The 27,951-nt window shown below is 47.0% G+C and overlaps 1 protein-coding gene across 3 annotated transcripts in view; it reads left to right on the plus strand.

Annotated features, from left to right (window-relative positions):
• Positions 1 to 27,951, plus strand: part of ZNF652 (zinc finger protein 652) — a 497,165-nt gene that overhangs the window by 67,482 nt on the left and 401,732 nt on the right. For all 3 annotated transcript variants that reach the window (XM_069634390.1, XM_069634391.1, XM_069634392.1), the window contains exon 2: positions 1,312 to 1,456. The gene's annotated coding sequence lies outside the window, so the exon portion shown is untranslated. The remainder of the gene's footprint in view (positions 1 to 1,311; positions 1,457 to 27,951) is intronic.

Raw genomic sequence — 27,951 nt, forward strand, 5'->3', positions numbered from 1 at the left:
GCCTCCCCCCCGTGCCACCATTCCCCCCCACCTTCAGCCATCGCAGGTTCCAGTAAGTGCAATCTGTTATTGTGCTGTCTCTGGCGTTTGCTAAGAATTGGCTGCACACCAAATTTTCATTTGTTACGCATCACTCCTGCTACATCCTTGCATTGTAGGACATATCTTGCAGGTCAAGCCTGCACCTGCACCTGTGGCTGCCTTGGTGGGGAGAGGATCAGCGGCGCTTATCTTTCCAATCCTTCAGTGCTGTCCTGTATGGCACAGTGCTATCTCAGTGTGCAGGGACTGCGCTATTAGCGGTCAAGTATACCTGTGTCTCCGGCTGGTGCCCTCAGCATGCAGACTCCTCTCCACCTTGTTGCCAGTTGATGAAATGAAGCCGAGTAGACAAGTAAGTAGATCAGTTTTATTTCAACATCATGAAAGGGGACCCCATGCCGGAGGCCCCACACAACGCTCTGGTCCTCAACACCCCCCGCCCCCCATCTGTATCATTCTTCCCATCAATCTGCTTGTGAGTCTGGAACGTTGGAGGAAGGCATGCTCCAGCTTACAAAACACAGCCTCACCTTGTCTTGAACCTGCACTGCTGGTGTGTCGACAATCCCAAAACAAACTCCTATTAGTTGTCTGCAACCTTTGTCTCCAGATGATTTGGACTACCAATACAGAGTCCTAACCTGCAAATTCAATGTTGAGGGGTCGTGCGTGGGAGTCCTAGTACAGAACATCTAGAGAGGCTCAAGTTGACTACCTTTTCATTAAGCTATTAATGCTTTTAGTATTCAGTAAAAAAGAGGAGACTTTTACAAGGGAGACATTTTAACTTGACAGTGTATTTATTCACCCAAACCAATCCCCAACTTCCTCCCACGTAAGACTTTCTTTTGTTACGTAAAACTGTCAAAACAATTGGTGTATCCCTTTGCTATTCCTTTCAGGTATATTATGCTAAGCCATAAGATCTCTGAAAGGAAAGGAGGGTCAATTGGTGCCAAACTGACATGAAATTACTGCAGACGTTCATGATTGGCACTCTCCTGGTGTTTGAAACGTTTCCCTTTTTACTCAAGCTAGCAGTGGACTTTCCACCATTTCTTTTGCCTCTTCTGATGACTGTTGAGCACTGCATGGAAGCCAGTTGAATCACTCTCAATTTCCGTGCATCTGTGTTCTTGTAGTATTGTTTCCTCATGCAGAAAACTATGTACTCCTTTTTCACCTCTGGGAGACCTTGGAAATATCTTGCATATTTGTAGACTGGAAGTTAACACTAGTTTATATAAAATGGTCTAATTCTTGTTGCAGCTTCTGCTCGAGTCTTCTGTCTGTCAATAATGGCGCTTGCATGGCTAGTGTATTGTGACATAATTCGAGTCCCAGTGTGTCCAGGATCTCCCAGCTGAAATGCATTATGAAGTTGGTCAAGAAGTATGTTACTAAAGTGCAAAAGGTAAGTTCTGCATTGAAATGTAGTTATGAATGTTGCATGCTTTTTTTCCAGATTAATTGTTCTTTCCATTAAGAGCTCCGATTGTTTTCATTGGCTTGTATGGTGTTTTGGGGGTGACAGACTCCCTCCCATCCCCCAAACTGACATTGAACATATTCTCTTGTGCTAAAGAAATCCCTTTAATGTGTTATTGAATGCTTCCTTTTGACTATTATAGGCAAGCACGTTCTTGGCACTGTGTGGTGGTGGGGGGAGGGAAACTTGCTTTGTCCTGTTGACCTTGAGCTTTATAAATATTTGGTGGTCCTACCTAGAAAATTGAATTGTATTTTCATCCATTATCGAGTATGCATACGTTCTCGGTCCTTTGTAGAGGTCCAGCTATTATGAGTCATACAGAGTAAAGTTTTCCAAAAAGTTTGTCTTTGGTCTAACAATATGTTTGAGGGGATTGGGTTCTCTGACGTATTCCATATCTGACATGCTGTGCTGCTTTGGAAAATCGTCTGCGTCCTGCGTCGATGACATCGATACACCGCCCTCGAGGACCTCCTCCGACGGCACTGGATGTTAGAAGTAGGACGCACGACTCCCGTAGCCTCGGTTCGGTTTTTCCGCAAACGTGTTCGCTTCGGAGATCTCGGCGCGCCTCGACTCTTTGGAGTTTCTGTCTTTTCTCGGTTCTTCGAACCTGTTTGTATTGTGAAGTATATTCTTTGTGAAGATGTCTACCTCGTCTTCCACCCCGCGTCCGGGCTTTAAGAAGTCCGGGGGACTATGGGTCCAAGATGTCAGTGACGGACTCGCATGACGCCTGCCTCTGGTGCCTCGGGGAGGCCCATGACCCGGATGACTGTGTCGACTGCCAGTCGCTCACTTCCAAAGCCTTGCAGGAGCGCAAGAAGTTGTTGGTAGGTAAGGTGTCCAAGCCACGGAAGTCGAGGTCTGCGGGGCTTTCGACGGACAATTCGAGGGGCGACTCTCCGCATCGTCGTCAGAAGTCCAGTGGGTCTCGGTCCCAGAGTCGGTCCCGCCACTCCTGCCTCTTCGAGGCACTCCTGGAAGCGCCGTCATCGTTCGCCTTCCCCGTCCTCATCCGAGGACTCCGCCCATCGGCGGATTGCTTATCCCACCAAGCATGCAACGCCGGAGGAATGCGCTTCCTTCAGGAAGAAAATGTTAGCGATTCTCGAATCGCAGGGCACTGGTCCATCCGCGCCTCCGAGTGGGGTCGGTCGTGATCGGTCGAGAGACATCGCTCGCACGCCTTCGGGCGGTCAGCACGATTTGCGGGAGAGGCCCCGCTCGGACAAGGGGAATCGTTCTCGTCATGCCCCTTCCAGGTCCCGGTCCTCGACGCGCTCGTGCTGACCACCTCGTTAAGCCTTTTGAGGCTGTTTCGACGGGGGTACCCCGGGGCTAGGTGAAACCCCCTGGAAAGGCTATGGCCAAGGTCAAGCATGGCTTTGTTCCACATTCTGTGCCTTCTTACCGCCATCTTGAGTTTATTTCAGAGGTGGATGAGGACTCTGATGATGGCATGGTTCCTGATACGGTGCCAGACGAGATTCTCTCGGGCCATAGCCAAATTGAGGACCTGAGGCAGTCCCTGCACGATGCCAGTGGACTGGACACCTCTCCGGAGGTGGAGTTTTGTAGGCCTGAGCCTGGCACTCATGCCGACTCCTCGTACCGGCGCCTTATGTCTAGGGTCACCGAGTACTTGGGATGGTCTGCTCCCCCAGGGGACTTTCTTCAGGATGACCTTACGGATATCCTCGACCAAGGTCCACCAACTGACCCGGTACTGCCGTTCCATATGGCTCTACAGAGGAGGGTGGCGGTGGCGTTTTGTCGGCTGGGCGAAGAAAGTGTTTTCTTCAGGGGTATGGCGCTTCAGGCGGCCAACTCCGTATGTGCCTTGTCACGTTTCACGCACACTCTGTGGAACTGTTTCCTTAGCGGCTGAACATATTCCCGAAAGGGACGAACGGGATGGTTTCCTTGCCATGTTTCAGGATGGCAAGGATGCCATGTGCGAGGCCGTTCAGTCGGGTTTGGACATGGCAGATTGCTTCAGCCTGTCCATGGCGGCGAGCACCGTAATACGCAGGTTTGCGTGGTTGCGGAAGTCGGGGTTTGCTCCTGATGTGCAGGCCCGGCTCCTCAACATGCCCTTTGACGGGGAACATCTTTTTGGCAGCAAGGCTGACGAGAGCCTTGAGAGGTTGCAGACCTCAAAAGCTGCAGCAAAGTCGTTGGGCGCTGCAATTCACCAACCTCCGCCTTTTCGTCCTAGGGGACAGCAATGGAGGGGAGGTTCCTTTTCGTTATTACTCATCCTTTGGTAAAGCGAGAGGAGCTGCCAGTCGAAGGGGCCACCGTAGGAGTGCCAGAGGTGGAAAACAAGGTACTCGAGGTGCCAAGGCCGCTCGGGCTGTTGCCTCTTTGCCCTCAGGCAACGCCGCAGCAGCTTCAGCTCAGTCATGAGGCCATGTCCCATGGTTCGCCGGTTGGAGGAAGGCTGGCGCAGCATCTTGCAGAGTGGCGCGCCATTAATTCAGATGTGTGGGTTCTGGAGATCATAACCCACGGCTACTGTCTTCCTTTCCGGCAGAGGCCTCAAGACAATCCACCGAGGAATCTCTTTGAAGACTCCGGATCCGCTCCTTGCGCAGGAAATTAAATCCCTGCTGGAGAAAGGCGCCATAGAACTGGTGCCTGTAGCGGAGAGGAACAAGGGATGGTATTTCCCTTATTTTTTGATTTCCAAGAAAGACGGGGGAATTGAGACCCATCATGGACTTGCGCGGTTTGAACAAACTCCTAAGGAAGGACAAGCTCAAGATGGTTACTCTCTCTCAAGCCCTCCAGGCCCTTCAACTTCAGGACTGATTGGTGTCTCTCGACCTCAAGGACGCTTATTTTCATGTGATACATCCAAAGCACAAGAAGTACCGGAGGTTCGCGGTTGGCGACTTGCACTTTGTTTCGGGTCCTGCCGTTCGGATTGACCTCCGCCCGCGGGTCTTCACCAAGCTCATGCTAGTGGTGGCAGCGCACCTCAGGAAATGGGGGCGGTTTCACGTCTACCCCCTACCTGGACGATTGGTTGATCAGGGCGCGCTCTCCCGAGCAAGTCCTGGATCATCTGTCAGTCACCTGCCACTCCCTCCACAAGCTGGGCTTCTCCCTCAACTTGAAGTCCCATTTGACACCAACTCAGAGGCTCCAGTACATCGGAGCAGTGCTCGACACATCCCTGGGGCAGTGTTTTCCTCCCCAGGTGAGGGCTCATCACATTCAGCAGATGGTGCACACGTTTCAGCTTGCCCAGAGTCTCCCAGCGTTCGAGGTCTTAGGATTGCTCGGCCTCATGGCATCCTGCATTCTTCTGGTGCCAGAGGCCAGGTTGCGGATGAGATCTTTGCAATGGACACTCAAGCTCCAGTGGTCTCAGTCCTCCGGCGGGTTGTCGGACCCTGTTCAGGTGCCGTCCTCTGTCGCCCAGGACCTTCTGTGGTGGTCCGTCGAAGACAATCTGATGAAGGGGGCTCCAATTTGGCGACCCCATAGGTGTCGATCGTGACGGACGCATCCCTCGTGGGATTTGGGGAGCTCATGCCAATGAGTTGACAGTCAGCAGTCGTTGGTCTCCGTCGGAGTCCAGACTCCATATCAATCTGTTGGAGCTGAGGGCCGTCAGGCTAGCCCTGAAGGCTTTTCTGCCGACTGTGCGAGGGAAGAATGTCCTGATCCTGACGGACAACACGGTGGCCATGCCTACCTCAACAAGAGGGGGGGGGGCAGGGTCACTTCCTCTGTGCAGGGAGGCGGTGCAGCTCTGGTTCTGGGCAATCCAGCAGGATGTTTCGATCTCGGCAGTTCATCTGGAAGGAGACGAAAATGAGACGGCGGATGCTGTGAGCAGGCAGAGCGCGATCTCTCACGAGTGGGAGTTGGCTCAGGAGATTCTCCTGGAGATCTTCGCCCTTTGGGGGGCCCCCTCAAGTGGATCTCTTCACCTCCAGTGTCAACCGGAAGTGCGAGAGGTTCTGCTCGCGGGAATTTCCTCCTAAAGGAGCCTTAGGATATGCGTTCGTGGTGGAGTGGTCATTCCCACTGCTGTACGCGTTTCCTCCAGTCCCCGTCATCCCGCAAGTACTGCGGAGGTTACGGAGGTTCGGTTCCCGGATGATCCTCATTGCTCCGTCGTGGGCCCAGAGGACGTGGTATCCGGACCTTCTCGACTTGTCCATCTGCCCTCCACGTCATCTTCCCTACCGAGACAATCTGCTCTCACAGGAGGGGGGGGGGGGTCAGGTTCTCCATCCAGAGGTCAGATCCCTCAACCTTCACGCTTGGTTTCTGAAAGGTTGAGGTATAAGGATTGGGACCTCCCTGAAGATGTGATGGAGGTGTTGCTCTCGGCCAGACTGCCCGCAACAAAGTCCCTGTACCGTTGCCGTAAATTCTGCGACTGGTGCAGGGTTAAGAATGTGGATCCTTTTGCATGTGACATTCCCATGGTTCTGTCTTTTTTTGCTTTCTTTGGCCCACAGGGGCTTGCAAGTGGGTACCGTTAAAGGTTACCTGGCGGCGCTGTCCATATTTAATCGCTCGTCTGAAGAGTGTTCTTATTTTAAAATTCCTTTAATTTCTCAGTTTCTGAAAGGGCTCACTAATGTGTTGCCTCCGTCACCTTTCCAGGTGCCCGGTTGGGATTTGAACCTTGTTCTCAATTTTCTGATGGGTGCTCCGTTTGAGCCTTTGCATTCATGCCCTTTGAGACTGTTAACTCTTAAAACTGTATTTTTGATTGCGGTCATTTCCGCTCGCAGAGTGAATGAGTTACAGGCACTTTCAGTTAAGCCACCCTTCACTGTGTTTCATATTGACAGGGTTGTCCTTAGAGTTCGTCCTTCCTATCTTCCGAAGGTGCTGTCGGAATTTTATTTAGGTCAGAAGGTTGTTCTTCCGGCGTTTTATACTCCTCCACATCCTGGTAAGGAAGAGGAGAGGCTCCATAGGCTTGATCCTAGGAGAGTGTTAAGCTTTTATATTTCACACATGTCCCGGATCAGAGTGGGCGATCAACTCTTCATTGGTTATGCTGGAAAGCGTTTGGGACAGGCTGTGACTAAGCAGACTTTGTCTCGCTGGATTATTCTGGCTATTTCTGAGTGCTACCGCTTGGCGGCTAAGGACCCACCGATCAGCTTGCAGGCCCATTCTACCAGGGGTTATGGCTGCCTCTACTGCCCTACAGAGGGGTGTTCCTATTCGTAACATCTGTGATGCAGCCACTTGGGCTTCGGTACATACTTTTGTACGTCACTACTCCCTCGATTCCATCTGTGGGCACGATCTGGCCTTTGGCAAGGCGGTCCTTTTCTGCGCAATTTGATTGGGCATTCTAAATTTCTGTTTTCTAAATTCTTTTCCCTCCTCCTTGCATTGGTATTGCTTTGGGAGTCTGCCATAGATATGGAATATGTAGGAGGACCCAATCCCCTCGAAGAACAAGTTACTACCTTACCTGGTAACGTTCTTTCGATGGGATGGTCCGACGACGTATTCCATATCGCTCCCTCTCTGCTTCGCCGCTACAGAATTTCTTATGCGATTGCAGCTTCCGTTTCCGCAAGGCTTTGTGTGTCAGACTGGCAGAAGACTGATGCCACACATTCTGGGATAAAACTACAACTGGGGCTACGTGCGTCGTGCTTCCTACTTATAACATCCAGTGACGTCGGCTCTCGGAGGTCCTCGAGGGCGGCGTATCGACGTCATCGACGCAGGAGCCGAAGATTTTCCGAAGCAGCACAGCTGTGGTGATTACATGTCTTAAATATGGAATACGTTGTCGGACCATCCCATCGAAAGAACGTTACCAGGTAAGAGTAACTTGTTCATCTCAAAGTGTGCACTCTCCACTAGCCATTGGCTAGTTATAATCAACACCTTACTAGTAGGAAATGTGGTGCTGTGCTCAAATGGGAGAATAGAGTGGGTGAGGGAATTTATATTCTTGGCTAGTAGTGTATAACTCATAGTATTTGTTGGGGTAACTTTGAAGAAGTTTTTAAAAGTTGTCAACGGTACAGTTGCGATGTTGGTGACAAACGGATTAATGTGCAGATTTATGTACTCATTGCACCTATTCAATTAGGAATTGCTGCCTCTTTAACGGCTTGTCGGGAATTATTCTGTTTGGCATGATTGGAAATGTTGTGCCTGAGCTTGCAAATCTGGTGAACAGTTTTTTACCAAAATAACAGACCGTTGCATGGTAGGTAAAGGAATTCAGAGGGCTAGTTTTGTTCTCTTGACTGAATTGCAGGCAAATGGTTGTTCTCCATGGCAGGAGAGGTCTCTTAGAGTCATGGAGTTGATTCCTTTCTCACTGATGTCTATTGACTGTGTATTTATTATGGGAGATTAATTATTCACCTAAGACGACTTACTAAGTTTAAAACTGTATATCTGTATTTGCAACAGACCGTTTCTCCTCTTTGCCTAATAATAAAAAATGCCTCCATTTGTGCCCAGTGTATTTAATTTTGGAGGTGGATCAGGTACATAGGGACTGTATCAACAAGGTAATTTAGGATCTAGCATAATCCGACCAACTGGCTGAAGTGTTATGAGCACATACCTATTGTGCCCCAAACTGTACATTAACCATGTGCCAACATGACTTCCAGTTGGAGCAGATGCACTTATCAACAGCAGCAGGTAAAGACGCACCAATCACCACATGCTGCAATGCCATAATGCTCCCACTTTTTTTTTTTTTTGAGGGAGTGGTGTAGATGTTCGATAGGCTCAGGGTGTGTGTGTGTGCACAAAAATGCAGAATAATAAAGGGAAAAGCTTGCTTTCCAATACTGTCTAATGTTCTCACAAACCTAACGTTCCCAAATCAAAGACTCAGATTCAAAGTCCTCATCGAAACCTCAACCACAGTATTCAGGGTCTAGATATGCTCAAGCCCTCCACAAGGAGTTGAAGGCCCACACTATCGGCTCAGGAGGGGCATGATCCCGTCTCCGAATGTAGGAAACAGAATCTGATTGCGAATTTTAAAAGCTGCACTCATGGGAACAGAAATTCATTTAAACGGACCATGGTTGCGGGCTTCCCGGAGAGACTAGTGTTCACTGACATCTCCTTTAAATGTTTTACCCATGTGCGGATTCTGTTTAACTGTATGTACTGTGGGCGCCGTAATGTACGTTTTGGGGGAAGACTGGATTTGCTCTCATACTGCGCACACAATATCAAATAGAAAGCACAATTTGCTGATTATATTAAGTGATTTTAATCAACAACGTTGCAGCCTGACAGTTGTTTCGAGCTTCATGCTCTTCTACTGAGGCTACTTGGACATGATTTTGAAAAAAATAATTGTTACACAAAACCAAAATCAATAATAAAGGTAGAACAAAACCCAGACCCGAAACACATGGAGCAGGTAGGGTGTACCAACCAGAATAAAATCATAACGACAACAATGCCATAGCAATTGAATAAAAAGTTACAGAGAATACATTTGAATTAAACATAAGGTAAAAAGCACATTACCAATGGAGTGCGGCATTGTTTGTCAAAGGATATCGGGTTAATAAAGAGAAATAGAAAAATAAATAAAATAACATTAATTGAGGAAACAGGATTGCAATGGTGATCGGCCAAAAAAGTACATGGGTAAAGCCCAAATTGCATAGGAGTACCTTAATCTTGGTTAATCTGCAAATCTTGTGCTATTGGAAATAATTGCGCAATGAATTGAATTGAAAATAAGTCAAAGGTTGGGTAGAAATTCATAAAAAGCATAACATGCAAAAAAAATCTTTGCCAAGAGTAAAAGGCTTAGGTATTGAACCTTAATTAGAAATGAAAAGTAATACGTGGGCTCCCTATGAAAAAAGAAGATTTTTGAGTGCCTGTTAGCAGATCTGATGAGCAAAATAGCACATAATTAAAATTAAAAAGTAAAAGCAACATACCAATAACTTGCAGTTTCACGGAGAATGTTTTAGTAAAATAGAGCAATGCTGAAATATGGCCGGAATCCAAGTGGTAAACATCCCGTAATGAAAAAGAAGAGCAAAAGAGAGACCTCAATTAGCAAATTGGATGTTGCCTCCGGCGGTCGTCTAGACTAACACGGAATTGATTTAAAGTCCCCGTATAGACTAGGGTTCATCTGCAAACTAACTGAGCGATGCCTTACCAGCGCGTCCGCTGCTCAATGAAGTGAGTGGAGCTGCTCGCGTGGGGTTGTGTCCATAATTGAATGGAACAGAGAAGGGCGGCAACAGCGAAGACGGCCGTATGGCAAGGGGGCCGCCATGTTAAACTAGTGTTGTACTCTGCAATTGTGCAAGAGAAAAGCAATGGAAAAGATGGTATGTGAAAATGTGGCAATAGCCACTGGTAGTATTTAGAATTCTAACCGACCCGCCAACGGAGGGAAACATTTGACTGGATAAATACTTAGGAGCATCGTGTACCACATTATTGATTGTGGTTTCGTGTAACAATTTTCTTTTTTAAAAATCATGTCCAAGCAGCCTCAGTAGAAGAGCATGAAGCTCGAAACACGTGTCGGGCTGCAACGTTGTTGATTAAAATCACCTAATATAATCAGAAAATTGTGCTTTCTATTTGATATTGTGTGCGCAGTATGAGAGCAAACCCCGTCTTCCCTCATCTTTCACTCTGTGGGTAATTTGGCAGGTTCCCGCTACCGCTCTCAGCAGCAGCCCATTAGCAAGCACCTAAACTCGCCATCCATGCGCTACACCCTGTAGGGTCCTCTCTCTGCCATTTTTCTTAATGTACGTTTTGGTTTTAACAATGCACATTTTCAAGCTTGTCTAATTCAATGCAGAGAGGCTTTGGCTGGGAAAGAGATCACTCTTTATTGATGTCAAAAGCCAAGCAGTGCCACATTCACGATTCTTGGTTTGATCACATAGTACCGGTTCAATCACTTTCCTCTAAGGTTGTCCAAAAGTGTACTAATGGACCCTCAGGGGCTGTTGGGTGCTTGGTTAAACCTCAGTCAGTTTTAGATAGAAGCGAGAATAGATTCAGATTTGTGTTGTCCATAGAAGCGAGAATAGATACAGATTTGTGTTGTCCAGACAGGCAGCTGATGGGGTTTATGATTGGACCATGATACAAACCGGTCATTCATTTGGAGAGCAGCAGGGGCTGAATGAATACAGTAAAAAGGGGGCAACAGTTATAGTATCATGGAATGGAGGAGGAGGTAAAAAATAAATCGTATGATGCGGACTAGGTGGATTATTTAATACAATTCAATATCATCTGTTTACAGGAAACCTGGTCAACAGATGATCTGTGTTCCTGATTTCTAAGGGCATCATGCACTGAGGGTTGAGAAAGTACAAAGGGCCTAAATAAGGGGGGGCATAACTACTTTTGATCTGTACCAAGGTGAGCTAGGGGTAAGCTGATGTTACCCCGACTTTCCAACTATGGTCATTGTGCTAATTGAGACTGATATGACGTCTGTAATTAATCGAAGGCGAGCACATTGACACTGAGCTATCCTCCTGCGACATGAAGCCCCTTTTATAAAAGGTACTTGTGGGGTTCCTGGAAGTAGCTCTGCTTTCAATAAACCAGATACGGGAGGGAGGTGAGGCAATTTGACGCCCTGGCAGCAGAGTTTCTTTTGGTTGAACTGAAACGAAGACTACCGGGCGACTTCCCACCCAAGCACACATTTAGAAGGGAATCTTATTCCTCTATTTTAGATTGTGTTTGTCAATTGCCACCTTTTTTTAACCGGTATGTGAATGTAGGATGGAAGATAATTTGGAGAGTGTCCACCATCATCTAGTTTTATCTGTTGACCTATTTAGTGCTCATATACCGATTGAGGTTATCGAGGCTAGCTCGCACATTAGCTATCCTGGTAGCCTGCAGGTGGAAAATATTTAACCTTGGAAGATATTTCGGCCATCTGCTACTCAATACTCTATATTTGGCTCCATCCGTATGTGCTGGTAGTAAAATTCTCGACTGGTGGAGCAGGGCAGAAGGGGATTCTTGAGAAATACATCCCCCATACATGTGCATGCCCATTGCTTTGATAGGGACTGTAGAGAACGGAAGAGAACCCTGAACAATGCAGTCAGGAGGGGTGGGGGAACCTCTTGGCGGCCACATTTTTCACCAGAAAAGAGGATGCATAGAATTTTTATAAAAACTAGAAGACAAGATTATATTGAGAAACAGTAGCAATTGCTAGCTCCAGTGGTTTCTAATAACAATCATAAACTGTTTTGTAAACTGGTAGCCAAAGGCTGTGAAAAGGGGAGCAAGACCCAGGATGGTGTGATCATTAATAATACATGGGTGTCACACTTCAAAGGGGTTTTCTTTGACGACCTGTGAGTAAGTTAGCCATGATTTTGGTTAAAGACTTTTATTGAAAATTAAAGTTGTTGGAAAAATGCCCCTCTGACTCTGTTCTAAGAGGAATTTCCCTACCTTAAACAAAACTAAGGGTCTGTCCTTGTCAGAATGTCCAAAACAAAACTGTCCCGTGTCCAGTTCTATTTTGACCCTCACACTATAAACTGAATTCTAAGATGAAGATGGAAATGTCTTCATATTGGATGGTTTAGAAAAGTGTTCATGAAGGAAAAATCAATGGCTCCAACGCAAATGTTCTTCACGGATAAAGATCCTTGCTCAAATGGGTGGTTCCATTCGCCTGGATTCTTTTTACTTTCTGATGTTTCACAAACAACAATTTCTGGTGCCTTTCTTGCCCAAGAACAACACTAACCGACAACTGTATGGCTTTGAAATTCTGTCTCGATCTGGACACATGCTATACTTGCAAGGTTTTACTCCTTCGCTCCTGGTTAACACTCCTTTTCCCTGTCCTGATGTTTCTTCTTAGGACCTCCATTTTAACTCTTGTATATTTCTTATAACTGCCTGGTATAATCTCCTGCCAGGGCTTCTGTTCATACTGGTCTCGGCCCTCTGAGAGTTGTAATGTATCTTCTAGAATTATTATACTTTTCGGGTTTCCCATATACATGCACTGTATATATTCACATATTTGTAAGGGTTTTGCTTGTAGTTCACTTCCCTCTTTAACAATAAGTCCTTTCTGCTTTTCTCTCCTGGTTGCTTTATTTAATTACATGCATTCAATATGGCCGCCGACACACCCCAGTGTCCCTGCTGTCTCTGGGTGGACGTGCTGTCTCATGTTGGCGTTCCTGCATTCTCCCGCAGTTAGTCAGTGAAGCTTTTCAGTCTGCTTCCTTCTCACGACCGTTTTCTCTTTGTTTCATGCCTCTTGCGGCTTCCACTTGACACGTCTGCTTTGTTGTAGGCTCCAGTAAGTGAAGCGCTGCTTTCTGTCACCTGCAAATGCCCAGGACTCGCTCGTCCACTTCTTGTGTTCCCACAGTGTGTCCTTCTCGTGCAGCAGCTTCTTTCTCCTTGGTCTGAGAGTCGCCTGGTTCCACCGCGCCGGTCTCAGCCTTTGTCTCTCGATCCTCGCAGATAGTTGCATCCCTCTCCCGCCAGCAGAAGGCAAAGACTCTCTGCTTCTGCTGTTAAGTTTCCCAGGCACAAGTGTATGCGAGCAACAACTAGAGCGCTCGCTGGGATTGTGGCCTCCTTCGCTCTGCATTGCTTGATCCTTTTCCTTGTCCCAGTATTTTGGTAATTCTGTTAAAGGCATTACATTTTTGACAATTGACTTGAAAAACTTGGATACATGTTCTCAATGGTTTTCTCTGGCAAGTTGGTCCTGGATGTTTAATGGGTGGATTTGGAGAAGGCAGTGTCATAGGTTTCACCAGGCAGACCAAAGTTGGAAGGTTGGTCTGTCGGTCTAGGGGAAAGGTTTTGCCTATTCCTCATAGGAAGATGAGTAGATGTATGACAATAGGCTTTGAGGGTATTGGATATGCAAGGGTTATCTTCAAGGGAAAATGGGGGATAACATGTCTCACCTGATGAAGCCATGACATGTCCCCAGAGGTTGTCCACCCCCATGTGATCCTCTCTCATATAGCCGCCACCCAGGGTCGGGGATCAGGCAGCGGCTGCGTCCCCTTGCCACATGGAGGAGGTTGCTACCGGGAAATTAGTGATGATTCCATTGGATTCATCACAACTGGTACGCTGAACTGAAGAACATTAAGTTGGGTCTAGGTCCTATTATTAATTTGAACCCTCTGGCACATAGGATTCATCTTTGCGCAAAATATCCTCCCTTTGTTTATAAGATTGAGCTGGATTAAGGTATTCTCTATTTTTCACAGCAAAATGGGGACGAATGAGGACCTGGCTCATTTTCTTTTGCCCGCTATATCATATTGAGAGGAAGGAATGGTTAAAAACCATGCTTCGAAAGCAATCATATTGGGTCTCTTAAGGAAGCTGTTTTTGTTCTCGAATTCTGAGGTTTGTCATTTTTATGTAACTTAGCAGAATTTTTAAGAAGAGCCGCAAATCTGAGACTGGTTACTTCGCACAATATAGGTCATTAGATGCCTGGTCGCCTTCGCTGATTCTGGAGCCAATTGTTTGTTCTAATTCTATTTAATCTGGGAGCAGGTGGGCAATTTTATATTGGGTTTTATTATGTTACTGTTTGTTTATGACTGTTAATTGGATATTTGATCTTGATGTTAATGTAGAAATCCGAAAAACCTTTGATTAAATTGCAGAAGTGCTGGTCTCCTTGGGAAAAAGTAGCAGAAAAGTGCTGATTGTAGCTGCAGTTGCACAGAATCAGCGCTAGGGGGTTTAGAAGTATTGCAAATGCATTGCTTGCAGGCCAGACCTGGAAAAGATGGAAATTACTCTTTGGTCAGGATATGTAGGGCTTGAAATTGAGGAGTGCTGAGAGATATTTAGCTTTTGCTTGTAGAAGAGGGTGCTTAGCTTGAAGCCAACTGCTACCAGTAGCTACTTCTGGCTCTGCAGGCCAACTGATACAAAACAAACACACCTATGTGAATTTAATTCTGTGCATTAGGACACATGTATACAACATTTAAAGCATAGTGAGTCATAAATAATGCACAATTTCATATTTTTTGCATCTTATGTGGAAGTTACATTTGTGATGCGCCATGTATCAGTTTGTTGTCCTGTTGTGGTAGCTCCTGGTCACCCTTTTAATCCTGGATACTCAGGAGCTGCTTTTAGCTCCTTCTTATCCAACCTGGATTTCATTTTTTTTTGTTTTTTTTGTTTAATAATTTGTATTAAGTTTTTAAGTTTAAGCATACAAATTAGTGAAATGACAGTAGTACAGTAGTTCGTCAATGGGATATTTCCAATGCAATCCAGCAAAAGTAACATGGTAGAGAGGCATATTCGCATTGACAACTAGAAAACATTGGGAAAAGAAACTATCAGCAAATAAGTCATGAGTCATGAATATAATGCAGATATGTCTGGAATAAGTAATAAGCCATTCAGAAATGTCATAATTGATTTCAGTCAGTAAATCAGGACTACAAACTTTAAGGAAATTTAAAATGGATATCCAGGGCAAGACCAGAGACACAGACGGTCCAATTAGGGAAACGGGAAATGTGAGGTGGATATATTTAAGCTTAATCCAGAATAGACTGGTGAAAGCTTGAAGGACCCTTAAGTGTTCCTTCAGGACCAACAGTTTCCATCGGAGCCATGGCCAGTTTTATGTAACTTGTGCATTGTGCTCTGTGTAAGAAAAGAAAATATTTTGTGTAATCTTAGCAAAGGTGGATATACGTTTCACCTCAGCCCATATCGGAGACCATGTCTTGTCGTCAAACACCATGTCATAGTCATCCTCCCACTGGTACTGAATTGCCCATATTACAATAGGAATTTGATCAACCACAAGTGTTTTATACATAAAAGCAGCTTTGTCCTCAGATGGTATGATTAACATAAGTAGTCTGGCAGGATCTGAGACAAGTTCATTTTTCATGAAATGATCAATTTTGTCGAGACAAGCATTAACCAAATGGTTATAAAAATTGTACTCTGATAAGGGAAGAGAGAATACCTGTTTGAGATCAGAAAAGGAATTAAAGCTAGAGTCTTGAAAGACTTGATGAATAAATACCTTTATCCATAGTTTCTGATATATAAGTTTATCATTATGCATGACGGATTTGTTATGCCATAAATACGACGAGAACATTTGGGAGGGGGAAGCAGTGGCGGGATAAAAAAAAAAACTCAAAGCGCATATGTGGAGGCTTTAATAGTACTTGAACATTTAGAAACGAAAGGACCAAATATATATGTAACATATTACATGGCCCGCTGTAGCGGGCATGTAGTTATGGTTAAGCTGCTAAACTCCTAGGAAGAGCACTTTTTCGGCAGCTTGTAACTTCGCTCACCCTGGACGAATCCTCACCAAACCCTGCAAAAAAAAAAGTATATGGTCGGATCTGAATTTTTTAATTGGAAGAGGTTTTGTGCTGGGCAGGGGGGGCGAAGTTATGGGGGGGGGGGGCTCCCAAAATGATATTTTCTTTTTCTATAGACTCAATGGGGAAAAACTTTGCACACGGCTACAGGCCGACTGGCTGGACGGATGTTCACCAAATTTGCGTCAGTTGAGGGGGCTTGGGTCAGAAAGCGTGTTTTTGTGTGTTTGCAACAAAAAGTACCAGTCAAATTTCCACCAAAGAACTGAAATGCACGTCCCAACAGTACAGAACAGAACGCCCAGCAGTAAAAGTCTGCAAATATTGTAGTAGTTGCTAGGTGGCACGTGTTGGATATGCTTTTTTTTGCAGATGATGGCCATAGAAATGGGCCTGCAGAGGCTACAGGATTGGACAATAACGTTTGTGGGTGTGGTGTGTACAGACAGACTGTGCTACACAGTGTATTTGTGGACGGAAATGCAGAGGGTGCGGCTATGGCTGTGTGTTTCACGAGGCACAGCGTGCGGGTTTTAGGGGATTTCGACATAGATTGAGTGAAAGTGAATGGAAAACACTGTGCAGTGGCTGCTCCATTTTTCAATCTATCATGTGAATGTGTAGTGCTATGGAGTAGGTACAATGAAGTGCCAGATTTTTTCTCTGTGTGACACTTTGGTAACATGCAATCATACCGATATTGTTGTTGTTCATTGTGCAGGGAAAATTGCACAGCATTTTACACAGCCTTAAGTGCTGTTTGCGATGGAGGGAGGCACTTGCCCAGTTCATGCATTTGTCTCCGATCTCTTGCATAAGTTCCTATCGCATTATGCAGCCACTGATGTGGCAGCGTCATTTTCTATTTGGTCTGTGAATGCAGACAGCGCGGTACATTGCAATTGTATTTGTGCCTTTGTTCGACATGTCCCAATGGCATACTTCACTCCTGGGACTATGACGTTTCACAGCACAAATACTTTTCCCCAGCTATAACGTTCATTTTAATATGCCAGCCATCCCCATTATTCCAGAACCTATCTAAATTGGCTTGGTGCCCTCCTTGAAAGTAGTGATTTTTTTTTGTAGTTGGTGTTGTGCTGTGACTCTCTTGAACACTCTGCAACACATATAAAAACCTCTTTGTACAGCGACCCCCCCTTTCTAACCCATTCAACTACAGTGTTTACCACACTGCCATGCCTCCCGCCCTGCAAGCGTGCATTGGCAATTCCGTTGTTCTGTGAAAGGTGCTTCTTTTGAAGGGATTGTGTCCTCCGACGTATTCCTTATCTTTAATAGATTACTTCCAGCTTGCTGGCCTCGGAAAGATTTTTCAGTAGAGGGCGCTGCGCGTCGACGTCACTCGAGTCCGTTTCCTTCGACAGCCTCCGTATCGGCGCCGACGTCATCATGCGTATAAATAGGCTCGCGCAGCATCCGTTGCTCAGTTCCGTTTTTCCGCGCTTCGTGGGCCTCGGAATCGCGTTGCTCAGTTCGTTACTCAAAGTATATTATTCGTATTCCTCGAGTATTTCTTACTCGCTTCGATGGCTTCCTCATCTGAACCGTCGACACCACGGTCCGGCTTCAAAAAGTGTTGAGATTGTGGAAAGAAAATGCCGTTGACGGATCGACACAGGATCTGTTTGTGATGCCTGGGATCGGCGTACCAGTGTTCAGAATGCGAGGACTTCATGTCCATGACGGCGAAAGCCTTGAAGGAGCGTAGGGGGAAGCTCGAAAGAGGTAAGACTCTTAAAACTTCTAAAACTCCTTCGAAAGTTCCCTTGGCAGAGTCGAGACATTGTCTCCTCGCCGTCACGGTAAACATTCTCGTTCGAGGTCTTGAAGTAGTTCCCATTAGTCTTCGAGATCCAGACATTCGAAAAAGAGGCATCGAAGATCTCCTTCTTCGTCTTCTGTTTCCCCCTGAAAGGGTCACCTGCCCCACAAAACATAGCTCTCCAGCCAACTGGAAGGAATTCTGAAAAAGGATGCTTGGCGTCTTCGAGAAAGCGGCCTCGACCCCCTCGGAGACGGCTAAAGGTGATACCCTGGGTGAAAGACCCAAAAAGTCAAAACGCTGCGAGTCGTTGCACCCAGCGAAAGAAACTGCTCCAGAGCGTTCCGAACCCTCGAGAAAAAGCAGTAAGACTGCGTCATCGACGCCTTCGTTGAAGGCCCCTTCCACTCATAAATCTGCGTCATCGCGCCATTATCGAAAGGCCCGTCGACGCATAAATGGTCGAATCGACGCCGTCCTCACCGCCGATAAAGGAGAAACCTACGACTGTAACTTCCTCGCAGTCAATAGTCATACCGAGGGCTCCCATCATGACCTCGAATGTCGTCGATAACCTCGACGAGTAGGATTCCGATCCTCTCGAGTTCTTCGAGGTCACTTCATACCTTTTCGACACCCTTTTCAGTTTCTTCGAAGCCTTTGACTTCTGCGTCGACGACGTCGACGTTTTCTCAACCAGTTACCACAAGCTTAGCCCCTTCTGCTTTAGAAATGGGTTTTAAGCCTTTTCCAAGGGCAGATTATTTCAATGTCTTATCCTCCATTTATGAAGCAGGTGAGGATTCTGATCAGGAAAGACATTTTGGGTTGCAGAGAACTGCAACACCTGTACCAGAGGAATTTATCTCTGAAGAAAATGGGTTGAAGGACTTTCAAGATTCCTTGCATGATGCAAGTGGTTTGGATACTTCCCCAGAAGCAGAATTTGCCAAACCAGACCCAGGGGAACATGCTGAGACCCCTTATAGAACTTTAATTGCTAGAATAATAGAATTCATGGGTTGGTCTACACCTTTACCTACTTTTCAACAAGATGACCTGACGGACATCTTGATTAAAGGCCCACAGGAAGATCCTGTGGTTCCATTCCATACTGCATTGCAGTGGAAAATATCATCCAACTGGGAAACTCCTGAGGTTATCCCGGCAGTTAACCAGAAACTATCTGCCAAATATAGGGCATCTGCTTCTGACCCTGACTATTTGTCAAAACATCCAACTCCAGAGAGTCTGGTTGTTCAAGCAGCAACTTCATCGAACAGTAGCTCTGCATACCCTACTGTTCCACAAGACAGGGATGACAAGAGATTTGATGCTATGTCAAAACAGTTCTTTTCTGCATGTAGCATGGCACGTAAATCCATTAATGCTACTTGTACGCTCGCAAGATTCAGCCCTACACTTCATCAGCGGCTGACTGCCTCCCGGAAGTAGAAGAAAGGGCAGCTTTCCTGAACATCATTAAAGATGGTAAAGACGCAATGTGCGTATCCCTTCAAACTGGCATTGATTCTGCTGACAGTATCAGCAGGGCCATGGCGGCAAGTACTACAATTCGCAGGTTTGCATGGTTACGAAAGTCTTGTTTTGCTCCAGATGTTCAGGCCAGACTTTTGAATATGCCCTTTGACGGCTCTTCTTTATTAGGTAAGAAGGCTGATGACCGTCTAGAGAAGTTACAAACTTCTAAGGTAGCAGCAAAATCCCTTGGAGCTGCAATACGTCAAACTCCCTATCGCCCCTCAGGAACCTCTTGCAGAGGTAGGTCCTTTTGTTTCTATTCCGCATTCGGAAGGGGAAGGGGACAGCCGGCTCAAAGAGGCCAAAAGAAATTCACCCGAAGTGGACGGGTTAAAAGTACAAAAGCCGCAGCAGCAGGTGCCTCTTTACCCTCGGCATCTGCATCAGCCACTTCTAAACCGCTCTGAGGACTCTCCTCACAAAACACCAGTAGGGGGCAGGTTAACTGAACATCTGACGGAATGGCAGGCTATTAAGTCAGATGCTTGGGCATTGGAGACAGTTGCCAAAGGTCACTGCCTGCCTTTCCAATGCACCCCTCAGTCATCCACCGGGGAACAACTCTTTGAAGTTTCCAGAGCCGCTCCTTTTGCAGGAGATTCTAGACCTGCTAGAGAAAGGTGCCATAGAACCGGTACCTGTAGCTGAGAGGAACAAGGGTTGGTATTCCCCCTACTTCTTGATACCGAAGAAGGACGGAAGACTGAGACCCATGTTGGACTTGGGCACAATATGGGTCTCGGGCCAAAGGGTCTTCACCAAGCTAATGTCGGTAGTGGCTGCAAGTCTGAGGGAAGGGATCCACGTCTACCCCTACATAGACGATTGGTTGATCAGAGCAGTATCTTCGGAACAAGCTCAGATCCAACTACATTGTCTGCCACTTCCTTCACAAACTGGGCTTCTCCCTCAATTTAAAGAAGTCACAGATGATACCATCACAGACTCCAGTTCATTGGAGCGGTCCTGGACACTTCCCTGGGGAAAGCCTCGCCACCAGAGGTGAGGGCTCAAGATATTCTGCAGATGGTCACCAAGTTTCAAAATGCCCGTCTCCCAGCCTTCGACTTTTTGAGGTTGCTAGGCCTCATGGCATCCTGCACTTTCCTTGTGCCAGAGGTTCGCCTGAGAATGAGATCTCTCCAGTGGGCACTAAGAACTCAGTGGTCGCAATTCTCAGGGAGAATGACAGATCTCCTTCAGGTTCCGGACAAGGTGGCTCGAGACCTTCAGTGGTGGGCCTGTCAGAACATTTTGAAGGGAGAACTGTTTTGGCAACCATGGCCAGAGATAACAGTAGTCACGGACGCCTCACTCGCGGGGTGGGGAGCCCATGCCAACGACTTGACCATCAGCGGTCGTTGGTCTCCATCGTAGTCCAGACTACATATCAACCTGTTAGAGCTGAGAGCGCTGAAGGCTTTTCTGCCATCTGTACAAGGGGAAAAATGTCCTGATAATGACGGACAACACAGTGGCCATGCACTACCTCAACAAAAGAGGAGGCGTAGGATCACTGCCTCTGTGCAGAGAGGCGATGCAGCTCTGGTTTTGGGAAATCCAAGAACGAATCTCTCTATCGGCAGTTCACTTAGTCGGAGAGAAGAACTTGACAGCGGACGCTCTGAGCAGCCAGAACAGTCTCTCACGAGTGGGAGATGGCTCAGGAAGTCCTTCAAGAGATCTTCGCCCTTTGGGGAACCCCTCAAGTGGATCTGTTCGCCACCAGTATCAACAGGAAGTGCGATCAGTTTTGCTCAAGGGTATTTCCCCCGAGAGGAGCTCTAGGGGACGCGTTCGTAGTGGACTGGGAGTTTCCACTTCTGTACGTGTTTCCTCCAGTCCCTGTCATTCCTCAGATGATCAGGAGGTTGAGAAGATTCCGGAAGACTATGATCCTAATTGCCCCAGACTGGGCCAGGAGAACGTGGTACCCGGACCTTCTGGACATGTCCATCTGGCCTCCAATTCGTCTTCCACAGGAGGATCTTCTCTCACAGAAGGGAGGTCAGGTTCTCCATCCAGAGATTAGAACCCTCAACCTTCACGCTTGGTTTCTGAAAGGTTGAGATACGAGGATTCGGACCTCCCAGATGACGTCATGGAGGTGTTGCTTTCAGCCAGAAGGCCAGCAACAAAAACTTCATACCGCTGCCGTTGGAACAAATTCTGCAGCTGGTGTAGAGAAAAGAATATTGACCCCTCTTCATGTGGTACACCAATGGTGCTATCCTTTCTACTCTATTTGGCGAATTCAGGTCTTCAAGTTAGTACAATCAAGGGCTACCTTGCAGAGCTGTCGATCTTCATGCGCACTGCAGAGGAGCCATCATATTTCAAATTACCATTAGTTATACAATTTCTGAAGGGGCTAACTAATGTCTATCCCCCGAGACTGTTCCAAGTTCCCTTATGGGACTTACATTTATTTTTGCATTTCCTGATGGGGACTCCTTTCGAACTCTGCTCTTGTTCGTTAAGATTTCTCACCCTTAAAACTGTTTTATTAGTGGCTTTGACATCGGCCAGGAGGGTGAGCGAATTACAAGCCCTATCTTGTAAACCTCCTCATACAATTTTTCACAAAGACAAAGTTGTCCTACAAGTGAAATTTCCTCCCAAAGGTGGTTTCTGAATTCCACATCACTCAGAAAATAACCTTACCCTCATTCTATCCTCCTCCCCATCCAGGGAAAGAGGAAGAGAGGCTACATAGCCTGGATCCAAGGCGAGCCTTGAGTTTTTCGATCAGCAGACTGGCTAGGATCAGACAATCGGACCAACTATTCATAGGTTACACAGGGCACAAACTAGGATTGCCAATTACAAAACAGACCATCTCCAGATGGATTATCTTAGCCAATCTAGAATGTTACAAATTGGCAGGGAAAGAGCCTCCTCAAAATCATAGGGCTTATTCAACCAGGGGTATCGCAGCCTCTTCGGCCCTCCAGAGAGGGTTACCGATTCGAGACATATGTGCGGCTGCCACATGGTCGTCCGCACATACCTTTACTAAATTCTACAATCTGGATTCCGCCTCAAGAGACTAGATTTGGCAAAGCTGTGTTACACTCTGTTCACTCTTAAAAGGGAATAAGACAATTTTACTCCCACCTCCGTTTACACACCACTGCTATGGGAGTCTATCAAAGATGAGGAATACGTCAGAGGACACAATCCCTTCGAAGAACAAGTTACTTCTTACCTAGTAACGTTCTTTCGATGGGATGTTCCTCTGACGTATTACTTATCGCCCCTCCCATCCATCCCCTCAGTAAAACTTCCCTTGTGGTTGCAGCTTACGCTCCTTCAAGGTCAATAACCAATCCATGAACAGATAATTCCAAGCTACAAAACGGAACGGAGCAACGGACGCTGCGCGAGTCTATTTATACGCATGATGATGTTGGCGCTGATACAGAGGCTGTCGAAGGACACCGACTCGAGGGACGTCGACGCGCAGCGCCCTCTACTGAAAATGTTTTCCGAGGCCAGCAACCTGGAAGTGATCTATCCAAGATAAGGAATACGTCGGAGGAACATCCCATCGAAAGAACGTTACCAGGTAAGAAGTAACTTGTTCTTCTTTTTGTACCTTTTTCTCTTTCACAGTTCATTTTCATTTATTATGGTGTTCTCACACATGCCACAGAAAGAACTGCAGGAAAGGTCTGGCACGGAAGGGGCAGCAGCTGCCTGGATACTATAGGGGACGTGCCGGGAGACAGGATTATTGGGTGGCCCTCGCCTACATAGGCCCCAGTCATTGTAATGCTCCCGTAAGGACCGTTGCCACGCACCTCCAAGTACCTTCCCTCTGTACAGTAGCGCATTGCAGTACATGCACAATACAATGCCCTTTGCCGGGTAAGGGTCTGTAGCGTGGCATATGGTTTGTAAAGGTTGTTTTACAGCTCTGTTGCCCTACAAGAGTGCCCCTCTTGTTGCCCGCAGCAGATGTGGGAAATGCTGTACATGAAAGTACCCCATGTAATTGTTGGAAGGGCGGTATAGCCTGCCCACTGCTCCCTTGTACTTTCATTTTAGTTGTCGTTGCATGCAGCACAAACACTTTATGCTACGCCATTAGTGTTAGGGCATTCACGGATATACATACATTGTGGAATACAAGAATGTTTCCAAGAACGCGAAACACAGCTTTATTACGTGCAGCAGGAAGTCATTTTTTCTGTGTGACCCATGCAGCTACATCGCTTTTCTAACCACCACTAAGTTTGTTTGCGCTCGGCTTATTCTGCTGTTTCCTTATTTGCCTTTACATGAACTAGTATATGCGTGAGGAAGGTGCACCAGCTTTTCCATTCTGCAGACTTAGTACAAACTGTCCCACCTGCAGTTACATCTTTTCTTCAACTCTATGACCGGCAGGCGACCTTTTCACACTCTGTCACATTGCTGAGTACAGACACAATGCATCTATTTCACGGGTCATGGCAGGCAGCAGATAAATCAAACTAATGCAACATTTAACACGCCCACGTGACACTGCCGGTTGTTGTTCCTTGTTTACCAGTGGCCGTTATTTAGGCAGCAGTACTTTAAATGCGGTAGCCTACTGCATGAATCTGTAGGGCTGGAGACAGGGGAGTTGTTATCCGCATACAGTGGATGACCTATGCATGGGTCTAGTTGTGGAACGGAAACGCGTGCGCTTCCACAACTAAGTGCATCCAAAGATGCGGCCATGCGGCCACTAATCGAGTCCTACAGATACTTGCAGTGTGATTGCCAAACAGGTTCAGTGTCCCTAGGAAACGTCTATATTGCTCATTTGTGGTCATCTCGGCCAGTACTGTGCGGCACAGATTTATCATGCCCTGTTACCGCACAAAAAGGGAGCCTACTGACACACTAAACAACATTTACTATGTACATCTGTAATTGGTACGATACACCAGCCCTATTCGGAAAAGTAAGGGGTAGCACAAATGGATACATACACCAGATAATTTGCCCTTTTCACACGTTTATCATGAGGGCAGCCAAGGAATTGGTAACAAACCGTTGTTAACGGGCATTATGGCTATGTTGCCGTACGAAATACTTAACCTCTTTATACAAAACGCTATGCTAAAGGAACGTTCTGCTTACAGTGCCCTACTAAAAACCTATGAAATTCACTAACAAAAACATTGTTAAAGGGACGTTATGGTTACAGGTAAAAACAAAACCTCCAGGAAATTCGACAGTTATGGTGCACTAAGCAACTGTAACTCGTGTAACCAGTGTGCACTGCAAGGACTAACACCCATGACATCAATGATGCCATCACAAATCTCATTCATGACATCACATGTGCATTTAGTTTTATATACCTGATCACACAAATTAACAGGGGAGGCCAATTGTTTTTCTAGGGAAAACCAAGTAGGGAAGTCAGTCCTCAGACGGAGTATACCATGTGCAAGATTGTTTGCGTAGAAAAGCATTGTGATAACACCTAAAGTCAGGGAAGCGGACACCTCCACCATGACATGAGGTCTTAAGCTTAATAATTGCTATCCTTTTGTTTTTACCTTTACCCCAGAGAAAATGGGTTAGGATACGATCCACTGAGGTAAAAGACGTGGCAGGAAGATGGATCGGCAGTAGTTACAGGTAATACAATACGATAGGGGAGAGCATCATTTTAAGTCTTTAATCTGCCCCACCAAGATAGCTACAAAGGGGTTTAAACAGAAGACAGCTCAGAAAGTCTATGAAGGAGGGTTTTGGTATTAAGTACTTAATAGTGCTATCAACAGAAGAGGTAAAATGTAGGCCTAAATATTTAAAAGACCTTACTCCTACGTCCCGTCCCCTTTCCTCCATACTTATGGGACATTCCTCCGTCCTGTCGGATGGGACTGGAGCACTTTGTAAAAATCATCACATTTTTCAAAAATGTGTCCTTTCTCTCTTTTTACGTGGGGTACCGCACGCGGCCGTAACCCTGCCCTCCTTAGCTCCGCCCAGCGCATCGCCCATCAGTCGTTTTCTCTGCACGATCGGGACTGGACACACTTGCATCTTTGGGAGATTTTTTCCTTCCAGTGTCCTCTCCTGCTCCGGCTTAGCGGTCGCGTAGCAGTCTATGCCGTTTCAGTTAGATTTTCCTAATTGTTCTTCCAGCGATCGACGCTTCGCTAGGGCGGATCCCCATCCTCTTTGTTTAGAGTGTTTGGGTCCGGACCACCGCTTGGACTCGTGCTTCTACTGCGATGCCCTTTCGGTCCGGGCGCTTCAACGTCGTCTGGAGCGGTGTGAGGAGGTGTTTCAGCACACTCCTCCTCCGCATTTTCAAAGTTTCATCGACGAAAAGAAGAGAGGCCCGGTAAGTTCTTTAGTTTTTAGAGCACCCTGGCCGGGGGACTCCTTCCCCGGGTCTTCCCGGTCTGGGAGGAGCTACAAAAGCTCTGTTACCGGGGTTTGCCCTCAGGTGCCTTCTAGGCCTAAAAAGTGTACCAGAGTTTTCTCCGAGGGCCTCGGTAAGGGGCCTATTGACACCGGATTACAATCTGAGGCCCCTCCTGTGGGCGCTGTTTGTGGGTCCAGTTCCACTGAGGCGATGGGTACCGGAACTGGCTTCGCGGTCTCCTTTTCTGGAGCTTCCCATACAGACACCGGGGTATACCCTGAAGCCTCTGTGGAGGCTTTCTGTACCGAACTACGGTTTGAGGCCCCTCGTGAGGGGGCTGTTAGCAGACTCTGGTCCGAGGTTCCTCTGTTTGAGGCTAAGATGACCAACAGTTCTGAGAGGCCTGTAAAGGTCTTGTCGGTGAGGTGTACTCCTCATCGTTCCCGCTTGGGTGGTGACACCGGTTCTGTCGAGGGGGCACAGAGTGAGGTCTCTGACCGGAATTCCTCTGTTACTGGCGTGGCAGAGGTACCTCCGTTGGAGGTCAATTTGGCTGATAGCTTGTCTCAGAAACATCCTAGGCCCCACAGTACCAGCTCTGCCGAGGTTCCTTGTGTCGAGGCTAAAATGAAGACCACTGACCTGCCTGTGTAGACCCCTGCCTCACTCCCACATGTGTCGCAATTCTTCTCAGGTGCTGTCAAAATGGCGGCCGTTCCCACCAGGACTATGGTGGCCATTTTGAATTCCTCCCTTACACCATCGGCTTTAGGTGCTGGGAGCGGTTTTTCAGGTGAACATTGTTTTCCTTGTGCGCATCCTTTTCGTCCAGTGTATGACTGGAACGCTCTGATGCCTTTACGGCACACCGTCTCGCTCCCTGTGGCATCTGCGCCCTTGATCTATGTTGATTAGATTGGAAAAGGACCTTCTTGGCAGCCCTCACCCTTACACCCCTGGAGCTACTCCGCTCATGAGGCCCCCCTCCTGCCACGTCTAAACCGTCGGCGGAGGACGCCTTTTTCTGAAAATTTCAAAGGCTTAAGCACTCCGACCCAATGAAGTAGTATTTCTGAGGTTTGTTTAGGGAAATATGCCCTCAAGTGGCTCCTGCGCCGTCGGTTCCAGCCGTGGTTCCGGCTGCTCCGCCTCTACCAGCCAGCCCGCCTCCAGCTCTCCCTCCCTTGTCTCCAGTGGACAAATCTTCAGCAGGGCCAGATGCAACGCAGCTTGAACCGGATGTGTCGGATGACACACAGGGGGATCAGGACAGCGAGGACTAGCCCCGCTCTGTCAGAGCCTTCCACAACCGCGTGCTGGACATGATGCGTCTTCTGGATGTTCCAGTACCCGAGGCACCCGCTCCCCAGGAAGGGGTGCTTTCTGGGGCGTTCACCTCATCCTCAAGGTAAGAAGCGACCATCTCCAGATGGATTGCTGCCTGTATTGCGGAGGCTTACGCTGTTCAGGGCCTTCAACCTCCAAAAGGTATTCTTGCTCATCTTGTACGGGGCAAGGCGACTGCTGTTGCCTTCCAAAAGTATGTCCCCTGGGAGACCATCGCGAAAGTGGCTACGTTGGCCTCCCCATCGGCTTTTTGTAGGCATTACTGTCTAGACCTGAGCTCCAGAGCTGATGCTCAGTTCGGTCAAGCTGTGCTAAAAACCTGTTTCAATGAAGAGTTTTCCATCCACCTCTACTTTCTGTGAGGAGTGCTTGGGAATCTCCCATAAGTATGGAGGATAGGGGACGGGACGTAGGAGTATAATAGTTATTCATTGTAGTGACTACCTTACTCCTAGTCCATAGTCCCCGTTTCTCCATACGCCCGCAGTTCCCTCTAAAATGTTTCCTCTGTTATTGTTTAAAGGTCTCAGACCTGGCGATAGATAAGGACTGATGGGCGATGCGCTGGGCGGAGCTAAGGAATGTGGGATTACGGCCGTGTGCGGTACCTCGTGTAAAAAGAGAGGAAGGACACATTTTTGAAAAATGTGATGCTTTTTACGAAGTGCTCCGGTCCCGTCCCACAGGACGGAGGAATGTCCCATAAGTATGGAGGAAAAGGACTATGGACTAAGAGTAAGGTAGTCCCTACGGTAACTTTATTAATCTCACTACTTGATCCTAATACATCAATATCATGTTTAACGCAGAAAGAGTTAAGAGGTGAAACCTCTGAATTATCCTAATTGAGTTTATACCCTTAACCAAAGAGAAGTCATCTAACACGGATAATAGTTTAGGTAGATGTTTCTTAGGATTTTTGTAAAAAATAAGGATATCAGCTGCACACTCTGCAATTTTAGTTTAATGTTCACCACACCACATGCCCCGGGATGGGAGTATCTTT

This window comes from Ambystoma mexicanum, chromosome 13 (genome assembly GCF_040938575.1).
Source record: "Ambystoma mexicanum isolate Mex_15411 chromosome 13, UKY_AmexF1_1, whole genome shotgun sequence".
In the NCBI taxonomy this organism is placed as follows: domain Eukaryota; kingdom Metazoa; phylum Chordata; class Amphibia; order Caudata; family Ambystomatidae; genus Ambystoma; species Ambystoma mexicanum.